Below are 16,864 nucleotides of genomic sequence, written 5' to 3' on the forward strand. Positions count from 1 at the left end.
TCGTGTCCAAGCCAGACGGCTCCTGGAGATTTTGTAACGACTTTAGACGTCTGAATCAAGTCTCCAAATTCGATGCCTACCCAATGCCCCGCATTGACGATCTCCTTGAGCGGCTGGGTACGGCTCGATACTTGACTACTCTTGACATGACGAAAGGGTATTGGCAAATTCCCTTAACGGCATCCGCGAAAGAAAAAACGGCCTTTAGCACCCCTAGCGGGCACTGGCAATACAAGGTTCTCCCGTTTGGGCTGCACGGGGCCCCAGCGACTTTTCAACATCTGGTAGATAGAGTGCTGAAGCCCCACCAGTCCTATAGTGCCGCCTACCTGGATGACGTCGTCATCGATTCAGGCACCTGGGAGGAGCATCTATTGCAGATCACAGCTGTCCTCAAAACACTAGCTAAAGCCGGCCTCCGCATCAATCCTCAGAAATGTTATTTTGGCTTAAAGGAGGCTAAGTATTTAGGCTACCTCGTGGGACGGGGACAGGTGAGACCACAGTGTTCAAAAGTTAAAGACATCTTGGAATGGCCCCGTCCGAATACCAAGAGGCAGGTGCAGGCTTTCTTTGGGCTAGTGGGGTACTACCGCCGGTTCGTTCCCCGTTTCTCCGAAAGAGCAGCACCCTTGACCAATTTGACAAAGAAGGGCGCTCCCTTATATGTAGTGTGGACCGACAAGGCGGAACACACATTCAGTGACCTAAAGAAGGCCCTAACGTCGGCACCTGTATTGAGGACGCCCGATTTTGGGCTCCCTTTTATTCTCCAGACCGACGCTTCGGACACAGGCCTGGGCGCCGTGTTGAGCCAAAGCGTCGATGGTGTCGAACACCCTGTAATGTATCTAAGCCGGAAACTGATGGACCGGGAGACCCGGTACGCGGCAGTGGAGAGGGAGGCCTTGGCCATTAAGTGGGCAGTGACCCATCTCCGTTATTACCTGCTGGGTCGCGAATTCACTCTGGTGACTGATCACGCTGCACTTCAGTGGATGTCCCTACATAAAGAGTCGAATCCGCGGGTCACCAGGTGGTTTCTGGATTTACAGCCGTATAAGTTCACTGTCACTTATCGGCGAGGCACCCTTCAGGCCAATGCCGATGCCCTCTCTCGTATTCACGACCTCTCGGTTAGGTCCGCCCGACCTGACGGTCTTGGGCTTAGGGGGGGATCATGTCACACACGCGCGAGTAGGAGACCGCAGACGGATTCGAACGCACCTGGGGACACATTCGCCGGCAGGGAATGGCGGGGTACTAACTTTCTCCCTCTGCTTCCTCATAGGAGAAAGGACCTTCCTTCACCATAAGCCGGGTTTTGACCACAGTACGGTACTTCCGCCCTTCCTCCGCAATCTTGTCCTGACGTCATCAATCCCATCCTCCCTCACGGTCCTTCCCAGCATTCCTCCACTTCCGGCTCCTCCCTAATAAAATGGCCGCCGACGCCATGATACTGGCCAGCGCATATGAACTGTTTTGTTTGTATTTTGACCTGCTTTTTTCTTTATTGTGGATCTTCTGCAATATACGGGGCAGGAAAAACCCAAACCTTTTTGCTGTCTCCTTCTGAATCTGTTACAATATATATATATATACATATATATATATTTTATGTAAAACAGTTTTGATATTTATGTTAGCATTATTTAGTCATTCCATATAACATATAAATATATCAATATTTATTTTTATTTTTTTTTTAATTTTATTGATTTTATTGTAATCATTCCATACAAATAGATCAATTTTTAGAAAAAAATAGGATTGAAAATAAATCAACCCCCAGGGGCATGGTCAGAAATAACAATAGCGTCGTACTTGCAAGATTTAATCGCAGGCAAGAAATTATTATTTATAAAGAAATAATCAGTTCTTGAGTAGCAATGATGCACACTGGTGAGTAGAGGGAATATGTTCTTGAGTTTGGCTTTAGAAACCTCCAGGGGTCTGATAAGTTGTGGTCAGTTAAAAACAGTGTAATTGTCTTTTCAGTGTTAGATGTCATCCCCCCTGTGACAGGAGGCATATCTAAAAGTGGATTTAAAACACAATCAAAGTCCCCAGCCATTATAATTTTATGAGTGTTCACATTGTGAATAGATGCAAATACATTTTGCGTGAATTCCCTATCATCGACATTGGGTGCATAAACATTTATCAAAATCACTTTACAGTTAAATAAGTTTCTCATGACAATCACATATCTCCCTTCAGGATCATATACTACATCTGATGCTACAAATGAGACTGCTATATGTATAAGAATTACCATATATCAATATTTAATTTGGTAATTTGGTCAAGTTCTATAAACCGTCTTAACTGGGTGAAATTTTATTCACCCACCTAGTTTCATATATGCTTACTCACCAACAAATTTCTGGCTACGCTACAGTAAAAAATATGAATTTTCTTGCTTAATGGTTCAAGATTTTAGAGTAATTTCATAGGGATGCTAAAGGGTAGATAATGTATTGTTTTAAGATGATCATGTTGTGTTTATATTTGTAATTATCAAAGATAGGGGAAGTGTAAAAAAAATGCAGGATCAAATTAGGCCAAATTATTTAAAGTATGGCTTTTCACCATACACTCGACACTCTGTGAAAACATAGTGTGTCACACCTACCCTCAAGTTGGAAAAACAAAGTCATTGGTCTTGTTTGGCCAGGATTGATGAAGATAAAATAAACCAATAGCTTTATTTTTTTTAAATAAATCTGCTAAATTGAGAAACAAGTAAACATAAATACTATATTACATGATTTTTAGCAGTTCTTTCTCAGATGTCCAAATGTCATATTGTTACTCACTCTAACATCACAAGCATGAAACTGCAGTCTTTGCAACTGTCTACTAGCTCTAGTTTATAGACTCCAAGTGATGGAAATTATGGACCATTAAATGAAAGTTGAAGTTTATGTGCAACCTAACCTACTACTTAAAAGTGAAGGCTGTTTTGTTCCCACTTATGTTCTCCCTGTAAGTAAAAATAATCTATAACAGTAGTTCTCAAACTGTGGTATGTGGTATAAGAGAGACACCCACTACAGAAATAAAGAGAAACTTAAACTTATGACTTAAAAAATTTCCATGGTTTCTACAACACTTCCAAGGCAAAAGAGGCTTTCACTATTGCATCATTTAGGCCATTATAGAACTAGAAACAAAAATATACAATTAGCACATGCTTTAAGAGTTGATATTGTGACCAATCATCTGTCAGTAATGGGAGCTGAGTGAGTGGAGAGGTTATCCATTTTTTAATACATCATTATACACATCCACAGTTAAAGAACAGAAGCTTTGCATTTATCTTTGCATTGTTATGAACATGGCTACGGTTGTCAGTCCAATCATCCCTTTTCTGACTGATGTATCCAGATCAGGGTCATTGCTTATCCCAACTGCGCAGGGCACAGCACAGGATCCAACATTGCACAGGGTTCCAACTGCGCACACATCCAATTACACATAATCTATACTAATAAAAGGCAAAGCCTTCACTGACTGACTCACTGACTGACCCACTCATCACTAATTCTCCAATATTCCGTGTAGGTAGAAGGCTGAAATTTGGCAGGCTCATTCCTTACAGCTTACTTACAAAAGTTAAGCAGGTTTCATTTAAAAATTCTACACGTAACGGTCATAACTGAATCCTACTTACATACATATATGTCCATAGCCTGCAGCTTGGTCGCCATGTGAGGCGGATTTGCGTCCCCCATCACCACGCCTCCCACGTAGTTGGCTGCCTGCCTATATTGCATCCCCTATACCCACATCTTCCACGTAATTGACTGCCTTCCCATATAAGGCCATCCGTCAGCAGCAATCCAAGCTGTGAAAAAATAGTAAAAAGGAGGCGTGTCAGGCATCATACTACATTTTCTGATGCAGCTAGACGGTAACAACTTTGTGACGCTGCCACCAAATACTCGCAGAAAAATCCACAAGTTCATAGACACACTGCCACTAAATATAAGCAGGCAAATCCACAACTTAATACCGGGAATGCCTGTTAAACATCTTAGATTCACGAATACCGATTTGGGTAGTGAGCACTTCGTTGAATGAAACCTGTTATCTTTACAATGGTTGACAAACATGGAATGTAACCTGAACACAACACATCCTCCAAATACGAACCTGATTGAAAGAAATAATGATAATCAAATCCTTGATGACAGCAACACTCATAACAGTCTCAAAACAATTGCATTGACAATCATGTTACGTTATTTTTAAAATGTTTTCTTTTCTTTTTCATAACTTCTTTAACACACTACTATAAAACTAAACACTACACTACACTAAAATAAATGTATTTAGTTTTTCAAAATTTACACATTAGCCAGGCATTCCTTAATGTTTTGATGTTAAATCCCTCCACTAATATGACATGTAAGGTGTTACCAGAAATACATAATCTTAGAAACATGTAATTAGTGGGGCTATAGAAACAGTATATTCAATTCCTGAAAAAAATCAATAAACAGTAAATTAGTATCAATCACTAAGACTTTTTGAAACCAAAGTACCATAATGTTTATTAGTATAACAACTAAAATGTGACTAAAGCACATATGACACATATTTGAATGTTGTGACTAATTTCTGCTGTTACAGTCAATACAATTTAATGAACAATATTGCATTAATGGATAGGAAACAGCAACAGCAAATTGTGATCACTGTGAGGTAGCTTGAAATCAAGAGGATAATGGCTGTTTTATTGAAATTCTGAAATATGAAATATTAAATTGACAAAAATTATTTCATGGAGGTAGCCTTAAAGTTGGGATATATCTAAAAAAGAAGGGAAAGCATCAGGTGTATGACATTTGAAATTTGAATTAATTTCATTTGCACATTAATTATACCTTTTCAATAAGTGTTATTAACCAGCTAATGTCTCCTCCGCACACTGTTGCAGTCTCACCACAGCCACTGTCACAAACCTGACAAAGGGATTTTTGGAATGGCCTGATTTGAAAAGTGTGCTGTTATAAAAGCTGCAAAGAGTTTGTATAAAGAAAAATATCCTGCTTTATTTTGGTATTTATTAATTCACATGGCAATAATGTAATAATGTTTGATTTTTTAGTGCTGGTTTTAATAACTATATATTATTCAGCTAATAGACATAAAAGTGTAAGTTAATAAAATTAGTATGTGGACACAGTAAGATAAATGGGGTAGCCCAAGATGATCATATCATTCTTTATGAATTCAATACTGTTATCTTCCAAAGCTAATATAAAGCTCATCTTTGTTGTTATCCTGAAAGTCAGACCCTGAACTATCTACTTTTTAAGTAAAAGTATCGAATTTCAAAGCTTTCTAAATATTATTCTGGCAGTACCAAGTTAAAACAAACCTTTCTCACTTCCTGTCTGTTTGCTCTCTCAAGACCTTGACCTTTCTAACCCCTGGAACATAAATATGTGTTCATGTCTCCTTAGTTTGCACTCAGATGTTGCTTGGCATATAAACTTTAAATTCATTTCTATTTCATCCTTGAAATCATATATTCGGCCGGGACACCAGATTAGAACTCTCTCTAGTGTTTCCTGGTATGTATGAACCCCTGATCTCCAAGGTGACACATCAGCTGCCTACACTATCTGAGGGAGAGCACAGTACCATGTGCACCCTCTCTAGTGCTTGCGGTTTCCTTCTTGGTTTCAGTCTAAACAGAAGATTAATTATATCTGCCAGAGGTTGAATTACTTGTCCCCTGGCATCCTAGGGAAGCATGCAGCACACATAGTAGAGGTACCAACCTCTACACTCCCCTGTACTTCCAAACTGGTATTTTCAGGTTCTCACCTGTTACCAGGGTGGCTATCAATCTTGCCTAGTTTTTTAATCCTTGTATAATCCCTCTCCCTGTGTAATTTCTAAGCAACTTAGTGATTTGTTAACACTAGCTACTGGAAAGCTTATCAATAAGAGCTGTCCTATAGTCCGTTATTCCAGTCCCTTGCTTACACACTCCATAACTAACTTGCTCATGCACCTTTTGAATACACTAAAGCTCATCTGATGCAAATGTATCCTGTGCCAATTGTACAAATCCATTTGGTTCCAAAGGGCATCTCAGTGTCCAATAATACTGTGTCCCTCTACTCAAAAGCAAGTTCTGAGTCATTATCAAATGTTCTAAAAATGAGTTTTGAGAATGTTGTGTCAATCAGTAACACCTTGACTCCCATGTGGTATTGGAAATCTGTGATTGGTACTTAAAAACCTTAAAGTTGATTAGCAAATAACATAACTTCCACAAAGAATGTAGAGTGAAGTCATGCATAAAAGGGCAACATACAATAAAAATCATTAAAACCTGAGGAATGTTTGCACAAAGTGATATTATATAAGCATGCGTTAAAACATTATGCATTCTATAGTTTACTTTAAATAGATGTCTTGCTGCTGCATACATTGTCCTTCAACACTTTAGATTCTGATAGAGTTGGATGGCCATCCACATATGCACATGGTTCCATAAAGATAATTTGCCTTGTTTCTAAGAAAGGTATGTACAGTATTAATAATGACAGAGAATGCCATTGCCTGGTGGCTGAATTGAGGTGAGGATCTTACCTGGTGCAGGCTGAATGTTTTCTTGTTCTTTTTCACAAAATGTACAGATATGCAACAGAGATAAATCTTTAATGAAAACAACATAACAAGGTCAGAATTCATATTATGTCATATGTCACTTCATATTATTCGTGTTAAAGTAATTTTTTATCAAAATTTTTAAAAAGACTTACACTCATTCACTTTAATTTGAATAAACTAGCAAAGCAGTTGGAGGCAACATTGTATTTTTTCTAGTCTCTTCCAAGTACATATATATGTCCTGAAGTCATGTTGTAGGATAGCCAAAGCAGTTTCAGGAACAGAACACAGTCATGTGAGATGAGTTAGCCATGAAGAAGTGTTAATGGTGTCATGTACAGTACAAGCTAGAAAGAGAAAAAAAATGAATCTTAAAATGGTTACTGATCAAAATTTTCATTTACTGTGCTTTTTGCCAGGTATGGAGGTGAGGCTCGATGGCGAGCGCCTGGTGGCCGGGCCTGCACCCATGGGGCTCAGCCGGGCACAGTCCGAAAAGGCAATGTGGGCCCCCCTTCCCATAGGCTCACCACCTATGGGAGAGGCCAAGGAGGTTGGGTGCAGTGTGAGTTGGGTGGTAGCCGAGGCTGGGGACCTTGAGGGTCCAATTCTCGGCTACAGAAGCTGGCTCTTGAGACGTGGAATGTCACCTCTCTGAAGGGGAAGGAGCCTGAGCTAGTGCGCGAGGTCGAGAGGTTCCGGCTATATATACAGTTGTGCTTGAAAGTTTATGAACCTTTTAGAATTTTCTATATTTCTGCATAAATATTACCTAAAACATCATCAGATTTTCACTCAAGTCCTAAAAGTAGATAAAGAGAAGACAATAAAACAAATGAGAGAAAAATATTATACTTGGTCATTTATTTATTAAGGAAAATGATTGAATATTACATATTTGTGAGTGGCAAAAGTATGTGAACATTTGCTTTCAGTATCTGGTGTGACCCCCCCCCATGCAGCAATAACTGCAACTAAATGTTTCCGGTACCTTTTGATCATTCCTGCACACCGGATTGGAGGAATTTAGCCCATTCCTCTGTACAGAACAGTTTCAACTCTGGGATGTTGGTGGTTTTCCTCAGGTCTTTCCACAACATTTCGATTGGATTAAGGTCAGGACTTTGACTTGGCCATTCCAAAACATTAACTTTATTCTTCTTTAACCATTCTTTGGTAGAACGGCTTGTGTGCTTAGGGTCGTTGTCTTGCTGTATGACCCACCTTCTCTTGAGATTCAGTTCATGTACAGATGTCCTGACATTTTCCTTTAAAATTCTCTGATATAATTCAGAATTCATTGTTCGATCAATAAAGGCAAGCCGTCCTGGCACAGATACAGCAAAACAGGCCTAAACCATGATACTACCACCACCATGTTTCACAGATGGGAAAAGGTTCTTATGCTGGAATGCATTGGTTTCCTTTCTCCAAACATAACGCTTTTCATTTAAACCAAAAAGTTCTATTTTGGTCTCATCCGTCTACAAAACATTCTTCCAATAGCCTTCTATTTTGTCCATGTGATCTTTAGCAAACTGCAGACAAGCAGCAATGTTTTTTTTGGAGAGCAGTGGCTTTCTCCTTGCAACCCTGCCATGCACACCATTGTTGTTCAGTGTTCTCCTGTTGGTGGACTCATAAACATGAACATTAGCCAATGTGAGAGAGGCCTTCAGTTGCTTAGAAGTTACCCTGGGGTCCTTTGTGACCTCGCCGACTATTACACACCTTGCTCTTGGAGTGATCATTGTTGGCCGACCACTCCTGGGGAGGGTAACAATGGTCTTGAATTTCCTCCATTTGTACACAATCTGTCTGATTGTGGATTGGTGGAGTCCAAACTCTTTAGAGATGGGTTTGTAACCTTTTCCAGCCTGATGAGTATCAACAACTCTTTTTCTGAAGTCCTCAGAAATCTCCTTTGTTCATGCCATGATACACTTCCACAAACATGTGTTTTGAAGAGCAGACTTTGATAGATCCCTGTTCTTTAAATAACACAGGGTGCCCACTCACACCTGATTGTCATCCCATTGACTGAAAACACCTGACTCTAATTTCACCTTCAAACTAACTGCTAATCCTAGAGGTTCACATACTTTTGCCACTCACAAATATATAATATTCGATCATTTTCCTCAATAAATAAATGACCAAGTATAATATTTTTGTCTCATTTGTTTAACTTGTTTCTCTTTATCTACTTTTAGGACTTGAGTGAAAATCTGATGATGCTTTAGGTCATATTTATGCAGAAATATAGAAAATTCCAAAGGGTTCACAAATTTTTAAGCACAACTGTAGTCGGGCTCACCTCGAAGCACAGCTTGAACTCTGGAAGCAATCTCCTTGAGAGGGGCTGGACTCTCTACCACTCTAGAGTTGCACCCGGTGAGAGGTGCCGAGCGGGTGTGGGCATACTTATTGCCCCCCAACTTGGAGCCTGTTCATTGGGGTTTACCCTGGTGGACGAGAGGGTAGCCTCCCTCTGCCTTCGGGTGGGGGGGTCGGATCCTAACTGTTGTTTGTACGTATGCGCCAAACAGCAGTCTGGATTACCCACACTTTTTGGAGTCCCTGGAGGGGATGCTAGAGGGCATACCTTCTGGGGACTCCCTCGTTCTGCTGGGAGACTTCAATGCTCACGTGGGCAATGACAGTGAGACCTGGAAGGGCGTAATTTGGGAGGAATGGCCCCCCCGATCTGAACCCGAGTGGTGTTTTGTTATTGGACTTCTGTGCTCATCATGGTTTGGCCATAACGAACACCATGTTCAAGCATAGGGGTGTTCATATGTGCACTTGGCACCAGGACACCTTAGGCCTCAGTTCGATGATCGACTTTGTGGTCGTGTTGTCGGATTTGCTGCCACATGTCTTGGACAGTCGGGTGAGGAGAGGGGCGGAGCTGTCAACTGATCACCACCTGATGGTGAGTTGGCTTTGATGGTGGGGGAGGATGCCGGTCAGGCCTGCAAACGTATTGTGAGGGTCTGCTGGGAATGTCTGGCAGAGTCCCCTGTGAGAAGCAGCTTCAACTCCCACCTCCGGCAGAACTTTGACCACATCCCGAGGGAGGTGGAGGACATTGAGTCCGAATGGGCCATGTTCCGTGCCTCTATTGTTGAGGCGGCTGACTGGAGCTGTTGCCGTAAGGTGGTCGGTGGTTATCGTGGCGGCAATCCCCGAGCCCGTTGGTGGACACCGGCAGTGAGGGATGCCGTCAAGCTGAAGAAGGAGTCCTACAGGACCTTTTTGTCCTGTGGGACTCTGGAGGCAGCTGATAGGTACCGGCAGGCCAAGCAGAATGCAGCTTTGGTGGTTGCTGAGGCAAAAATTCGGGTGTGGGAGGAGTTTGGGGAGGCCATGGAGAACGACTTTTGGACGGCTTCGAGGAGATTCTGGTCCACCATCAGTGTCAACACTGTATATAGTGGGGATGGTGCGCTGTTGATGTCAACTCGAGACGTTGTGGGTCGGTGGGGGGAGTACTTCGAAGACCTCCTCAGTCCCACTAACATGCCTTCCAATGAGGAAGCAGAGCCTGGGGACTCGGAGGTGGGTTCTCCCATCTCTGGGACTGAGGTCACCGAGGTGGTCAAAAAACTTCTTGGAGGCAGGGCCCCGGGTGTGGATGAGATACGGCCGGAGTTCCTCAAGGCTCTGGATGTTGTAGGACTGTCTTGGTTGACACGCCTCTGCAATATCGCATGGACACTGGGGACAGTGCCTCTGGATTGGCAGACCGGGGTGGTAGTCCCCCTCTTTAAGAAGGGGGACCGGAGGGTGTGTTCCATCTACAGAGGGATCACACTCCTCAGCCTCCCTGGAAAAGTCTATTCAGGGGTCCTGGAGAGGACGGTCTGTTGGATAGTCGAACCTCGGATTCAGGAGGAACAGTGTGTTTTCGCCCTGGTCGTGGAACAGTGGACCAGCTCTACACCCTTAACAGAGTCCTGGAGGGTGCATGGGAGTTTGCCCAACCAGTCTACATGTGTTTTGTTGACTTGGAAAAGGCGTTCGACCGTGTCCCTCTGGGAATCCAGTGGGGGGTGCTCCGAGAGTATGGGGTACTGGACCCCCTGATAAGGGTTGTTCAGTCCCTGTACACCCGGTGTCAGAGCTTGGTCCGCATTGCCGGCAGTAAGTCAAACCCGTTTCCAGTGAGAGTTGGACTCTGCCAGGGCTGCCCATTGTTAACGATTCTGTTCATAACTTTTATGGACAGAATTTCTAGGCACAGCCAGGGTGTTGACGGGGTCCGGTTTGGTGGGCTCAGTATTGGGTCACTGCTTTTTGTAGATGATGTTGTCCTGTTTGCTTCATCAGGCTGTGATCTTCAGCTCTCTCTGGATCGGTTCGCAGCTGAGTGTGAAGTGGGTGGGATGGGAATCAGCACCTCCAAATCCGAGACCACGGTCCACAGCCGGAAAAGGGTGGAGTGCCCTCTCAGGGTTGGGAGCGAGATTCTGTCCCAAGTGGAGGAGTTCAAGTATCTCGGAGTGTTGTTTACAAGTGAGGGAAGAATGGAGCGTGAGATCGACAGGCGGATTGGTGCGGCGTCCGCAGTGATGCGGTCTCTGCATCCATCTGTCATGGTGAAAAAGGAGCTGAGCCATAAGGCAAAGCTCTCAATTTACCAGTTGATCTATGCTCCTACCCTCACCTATGGTCATGAGCTATGGGTAGTGACCGAAAGAACGAGATCGCGAATACAAGGGGCTGAAATGAGTTTCCACCGCAGGGTGTCTGGGCTTTCCCTTAAAGATAGGGTGAGAAGCTCAGTCATCCGGGAGGGGCTCAGATTAGAGCCGCTGCTTCTCCGCATTGAGAGGTGTCAGATGAGGTGGCTCGGGAACCTGATCAGGATGCCTCCTGGACGCCTCCCGGGTGAGGTGTTCCAGGCATGTCCAACTGGGAGGAGGCCCCGGGGAAGACCCACACTGTAGGGACTATGTCTCCCGGCTGGGCTGGGAACACCTCGGGATTCCCCCGGAAGAGCTAGAAGAAGTGTCCGAGGAGAGGGAAGTCTGGGCATCTCTGCTCAAGCTGCTGTCCCTGCGACCCAACCTCAGATAAGTGGAAGAGGATGGATGGATGGATGTGCTTTTTGCATACTTACAGTACCTTGTAACTTGCCTACACTATAATTCATTAGGGAATGCTGAGGATGTCATATAGATTTTTACCTGTCTTTTCCCCATTGAACATACAAACCAGTTTTTCTTTGCTATGGAATGTGTTAGAATTTGAATTTTGTTTCTAGCTATGTAGAAACATTACAATTCAATTATATTATTAATATCTGTGAACATTAAAAAATATTTACATGAAAAATGCATATTCAGAAATGTATGTACATGTTGCTTATTATTTTGTTGTTTTCTTGAATTTTAGTTTCACATTATTTTTACTTATATATAATTTGATCACATCCCTTTCCATCTCACTTATTAAAAAGCATGCCCCTCCCATCTACACAACTTTGGACAAGCATGTTAACAAAAACATAATTACCATTGCTCTTAGCTTTTTATGGTTGGATTTCATTCTATACAGTGAATTTATCAACACATAGAATTTGTAATCATTACAACAATCTCTATCACAGAGGCAGACCCAACCCAACCACTGTGGTTTAGGTGTTTTTCAAAGTGCTACTTCCACCTCTTGGCAGTTCCCCATTGGGATTCAGTGCCTCCCAATTCTGGCTGAGAACAGTCTGGGCAACATTTAACTAACCATTCTGATTTAGCTAATTGCTTGCCAGAACCCCCAACTGACAATACATGGAAGGCTTCTTTCTTCCAGCTGACAGTTTTCCATACTGCAGGTGTCCTTCAGTTGACCCTTGGGTTGCCACTATGACAAGCACCAGCAACGTTAATGCGATAACTCCTTGTAGCCTTGTCCTCTACTAAGGTCTTTGACAGAGTATATTTAGGCTCAGAGATACAGTAGAACCTCATCTAGAAGTGATGTTCCTAGAATACTGTACTTCATCACTAGTTTTGGGTCTTCTAGCTCTGTCCAGCAGTCACTTCCTCCATCTAAACCAGCTCAAAAATCAAGTGCTGATCAGTTGACACCATCACAATCACCACTTCTCTATACCCAGGTGACAGAAGTATGCTGATCCAGATCAGATGACACAACTACTGTATAAAGGTGATCACTGACCTTCAGCCCAAGATATTATAGCACATGGGTACCAGGTGCACATATAAGCATCCTTGAATTTGAACTTGGTTTTGTTTATGGACAATCCATGAGTAGCACAGAAGATCAATAACAGTTCACCATTCTGAATCAGATCAGACAGGCTGCTCCTAACAGCCTGCTATGTATCACTACCATTTTTGATGTCAACTTAATCCAGTATGTCTGAAAAGTCTAAATACTTTAAATACCTGATTGGGGCAAACAATAACATTTTCCTCTTTTCCTTTTCCCAGGACTGTAAGGCAACAGGGTTTATTATTAGAGACTTCATTCATCCTGTACAGTCACTTTCCTCACTCTTCCATTATGTTAAACAGGACAGGACAATTAGCACTTGCACCAGTACACTTGAGGGTAGTTTTAATTCACAGGTCATGAGGTTACTCAACAGTCACTCATACTAATGTATACACCATTTCATGTGTATACAGTAGATCTGTGTAGTATATCTATCTGCATTATATAGTGTATGTTCCTTTCAATGTATAATCCCAATATCAAAAAAGTTAGAACAGTATAGAAAATGCTAAAACAACAATAATAAGTAAATTATATTCACCCTGTACTGTTTTTAAAACAGTATAACACATTATTAGATGTCTTACCTTGTTTTTTTTTGAAAATATATTCATGTAAAACCTGATGACTGCAACACTCTCCAAAAAGTTAGTACAGTGAAGTGTTTTCCACTGTGTAACATCACCATTCTTTTAATAACATTTATTAAGCATCTGGGCACTGAATGCAGAAGTTGGTTATGTTCAGTGGGAGGAATTTTGCCAAATTCATTCATTGTGTAGGTGTTTAGAAGCACAATTATACAGGGCTTTCATTGACAGTTTTTCACATCATAATGTGCCACACATTCTTAATCAGAGACAAATCAGAACTATATGCAGGGCAAATCCTATACCTGCACTTTCTGCTTAAGCCATGCAATTGTAATCTGGGCAGAATGGGGTTTGGCATTTTTTGGAAAGGATAGGTCAGAATGACAACATATGTTTTTCAAAAATGTTTACTCATCTTTCTGAATTAATGAAACCCTCACACATGTGCAAGCTACCAATGCCATGGACACTGACATACCTCCTTTGGAGCTGATGCAGATAATAGCTTGGGTGGTCTTTTTCATCTTTGGCCTGGAGAACACAAGCTATTTTTTCCAAAAACTACTTGAAATGTTAACTCATTGGACCACAAAATATGATCCCACTGTGCTGCTTTCCATCTCTGATGAGCCTGGGCCCAGAGAAGTCAGTCAGGAGCACTTCTAGAGACAGCTCATGTATGGCTTTGCTTTGCATAGTAAAGCTTTAATTAGCACCTGTGGATGTAGCGGTGCCTCGCAGTTAGGAGACCCGGGTTCACTTTCCAGGTCCGCCCTGCGTGGAGTTTGCATGTTCTCCCCGTGTCAGCGTGGGCTTCCTCTGGGTACTCCGGTTTCCTCCCACAGTCTAAAGACATGCAGATTAGGTGCACTGGCGATTCTAAATTGTCCCTAGTGTGTGCATGGTGTGTGTGTGTGTGTGTGTGTGTGTGCGTGCCCTGCAGTGGGCTGGCGCCCTGCCTGGGGTTTGTTTCCTGCCTTGCACCCTGTGTTGGCTGGGATTGGCTCCAGCAGACCCCCGTGACCCTGTAGTTAGGATATAGTGGGTTGGATAATGGATGGATGTAGCAGTGAATGGTGTTGACTCACAAAGATTCACCAAAGTATTCCCAAACCCATGTTATGATATCCATTACAAACGCATTGACATTTGAGGGATCAGACATCACTTGCATTCAGAAATGGTTTCTGTCCTTCCCTGTAAACACTAAGATTTTATAGGATCTCTTGAAATGCCCAAAATTCTACTGAATTGAATCTAAAATGTTGTTTTCAAAGTGTTGGATTATTCACTGATGCACCTGGTGGCAAACTGGCCAGCCTTGACTCATTCTTGCTCTTGAAGAATTAGAACCTTTTTGGAGGCTCATTATATACAGAACATGACTGACTGAAACTATTTGTTATTTGTCCCAAACTACTAATCCCATGCTTTTAGGAACATGTTACTGACATTAATGTAAATACAAGGCAAAGTAAATTTACAAATAATTGCTTTTTTCTATCAGCATTTTCAATTTTGTTCCAGATTTTTGGAATTGGTTTTGTATAATATTGTATTAATTGCCTTCTTTGGAATTAACAATTTCAATGTAATATGTACAAATCAAAGAACTTTAACTCTTTGAAGCTGACACATGCCAGCTCACTTGCATATTGAGAATGAAGGTGAGGTGAGCTGTGACAAAACTTGCAGGAAGTTAGTATGTGGCCAGAGAACAGAAATAGGAGAGAAGGGAGACAGAGAAAAGGATTGAAATGTAAGTAATTAGAGGTGGTGCTTGTTGGACTATGTTTGATGATGATGAATATGTGTAGCTAGATCCAGTAGAAGAGATACTGTAGGGTTCATTTTATGTTATTATTACTTTCCTCATAACTCATACCTCACAGTCTTAGAACCAGCCTAGTTATTCTTCTCTTGACTTTGTCTTTTTTTGCCACTTCACACTTCTATGCAGGATCAATGTGCCTGATCCACCATCTCCATATATGTTGGCCCAGCACCTCCTCCTCCCCAGTCAAATCCTTTTCTTAAAAAGTTCTTTTACTTTATCCACCCACCTCCAGTTTGACTTCCCCTACTTTCTCTTTCCCTGTACTTCCTATCCATCACTTTTTTGCCCACATATTTATTGTCACTCCTCATCACACAAACATATCACTATAACCTAATTCTACTACTTTGTGCTGTACCTTTAATTAACTAATTTCTTATTCTGTCTTTCTTTATAATTCTACACATCCATCTTAACATTCTCATCTGTGCCAGATGCAAATTATTCTCCTGCGCTACCTTTACTGCCTATATCTCATACCCATACATCATTGGCATTCATAAAAACCTTTTCTTTAACTTTCACGTTAATTCTTCAATTACATGATACGACTGATATTTTCTTTGAATTTATCCAACAACCCTGAACTGAGTTGGTTATCTCTGTATCCAATTCTCCATCTTGAGCTACCACTGATCGTAGGTATTTAAACATATCCAGTCGTTTTAGTGGTTCTCCCTGCAGGCTAACTTCTAAATCCTGATCATAATTAAACCTTAAATATTCTGTACGTTCTATAGTACTACTGTGTCTTTTTTGTAATATGGAGACCAAAACTGTACACAATGATCCACATAAGACTTCACTAGTGAATTACAAAGCCTCAGCATAACCCCCCATAGTTTGAACTCTACACATCAAGCTATATAACTTAATATCCTATTAAACTTTTTACTGGATACAGATTATGATGAGTCCACTACAACTCACTGGTCCTTCTTGTAAGCAGTATTTGTAAGTTCCAAAGTCTTGTATATTAAGATCAAACATAATTACTTCCTATATATAATACTTTACATTTATATTAAATTTAATCTGCCACAAATTTGACCACTCCTTTTCAGATCCTTCTGTAATGCTTTAGCTGTTTCTAGATTTCTAGAAATCTAACTTGGATTTATCTGCAAATGTTATACCGTGTTTTTTATATTCTTATCCAGATTTTGTACAGTATACAGTATGTAAAAAATAGCAGCAGCCCTTGCACCAATCCCTGAGGGACACCACATTTAATAGTAGCACATTCTCAAAAAAGATCATCTCACTTTAACCCCATTTTCCAAGTGTTTTAAGTTAATTGTGCACCCATCTACACAACGTGTCCTGAACATCCGCTTCTTTTAGTTTATCAGTAGCCACTCATGTGGAATCTTACCAAAAGATTTCTGAACTACTCTGATCGTATGCTTTTGTTCCTTCCTCACAGAATTCCAATAGACTAGTGAAACATGATCTCCCCTGAACATATGCTGTTTAGTAATATACCTGTTCTTGCCAAATGATGCTCAGTCTTATTAATTGCTTCCATTAGTTTACCCATGATACATGTTAA

This window comes from Polypterus senegalus, chromosome 2 (assembly GCF_016835505.1).
Source record: "Polypterus senegalus isolate Bchr_013 chromosome 2, ASM1683550v1, whole genome shotgun sequence".
NCBI classification, from domain to species: domain Eukaryota; kingdom Metazoa; phylum Chordata; class Cladistia; order Polypteriformes; family Polypteridae; genus Polypterus; species Polypterus senegalus.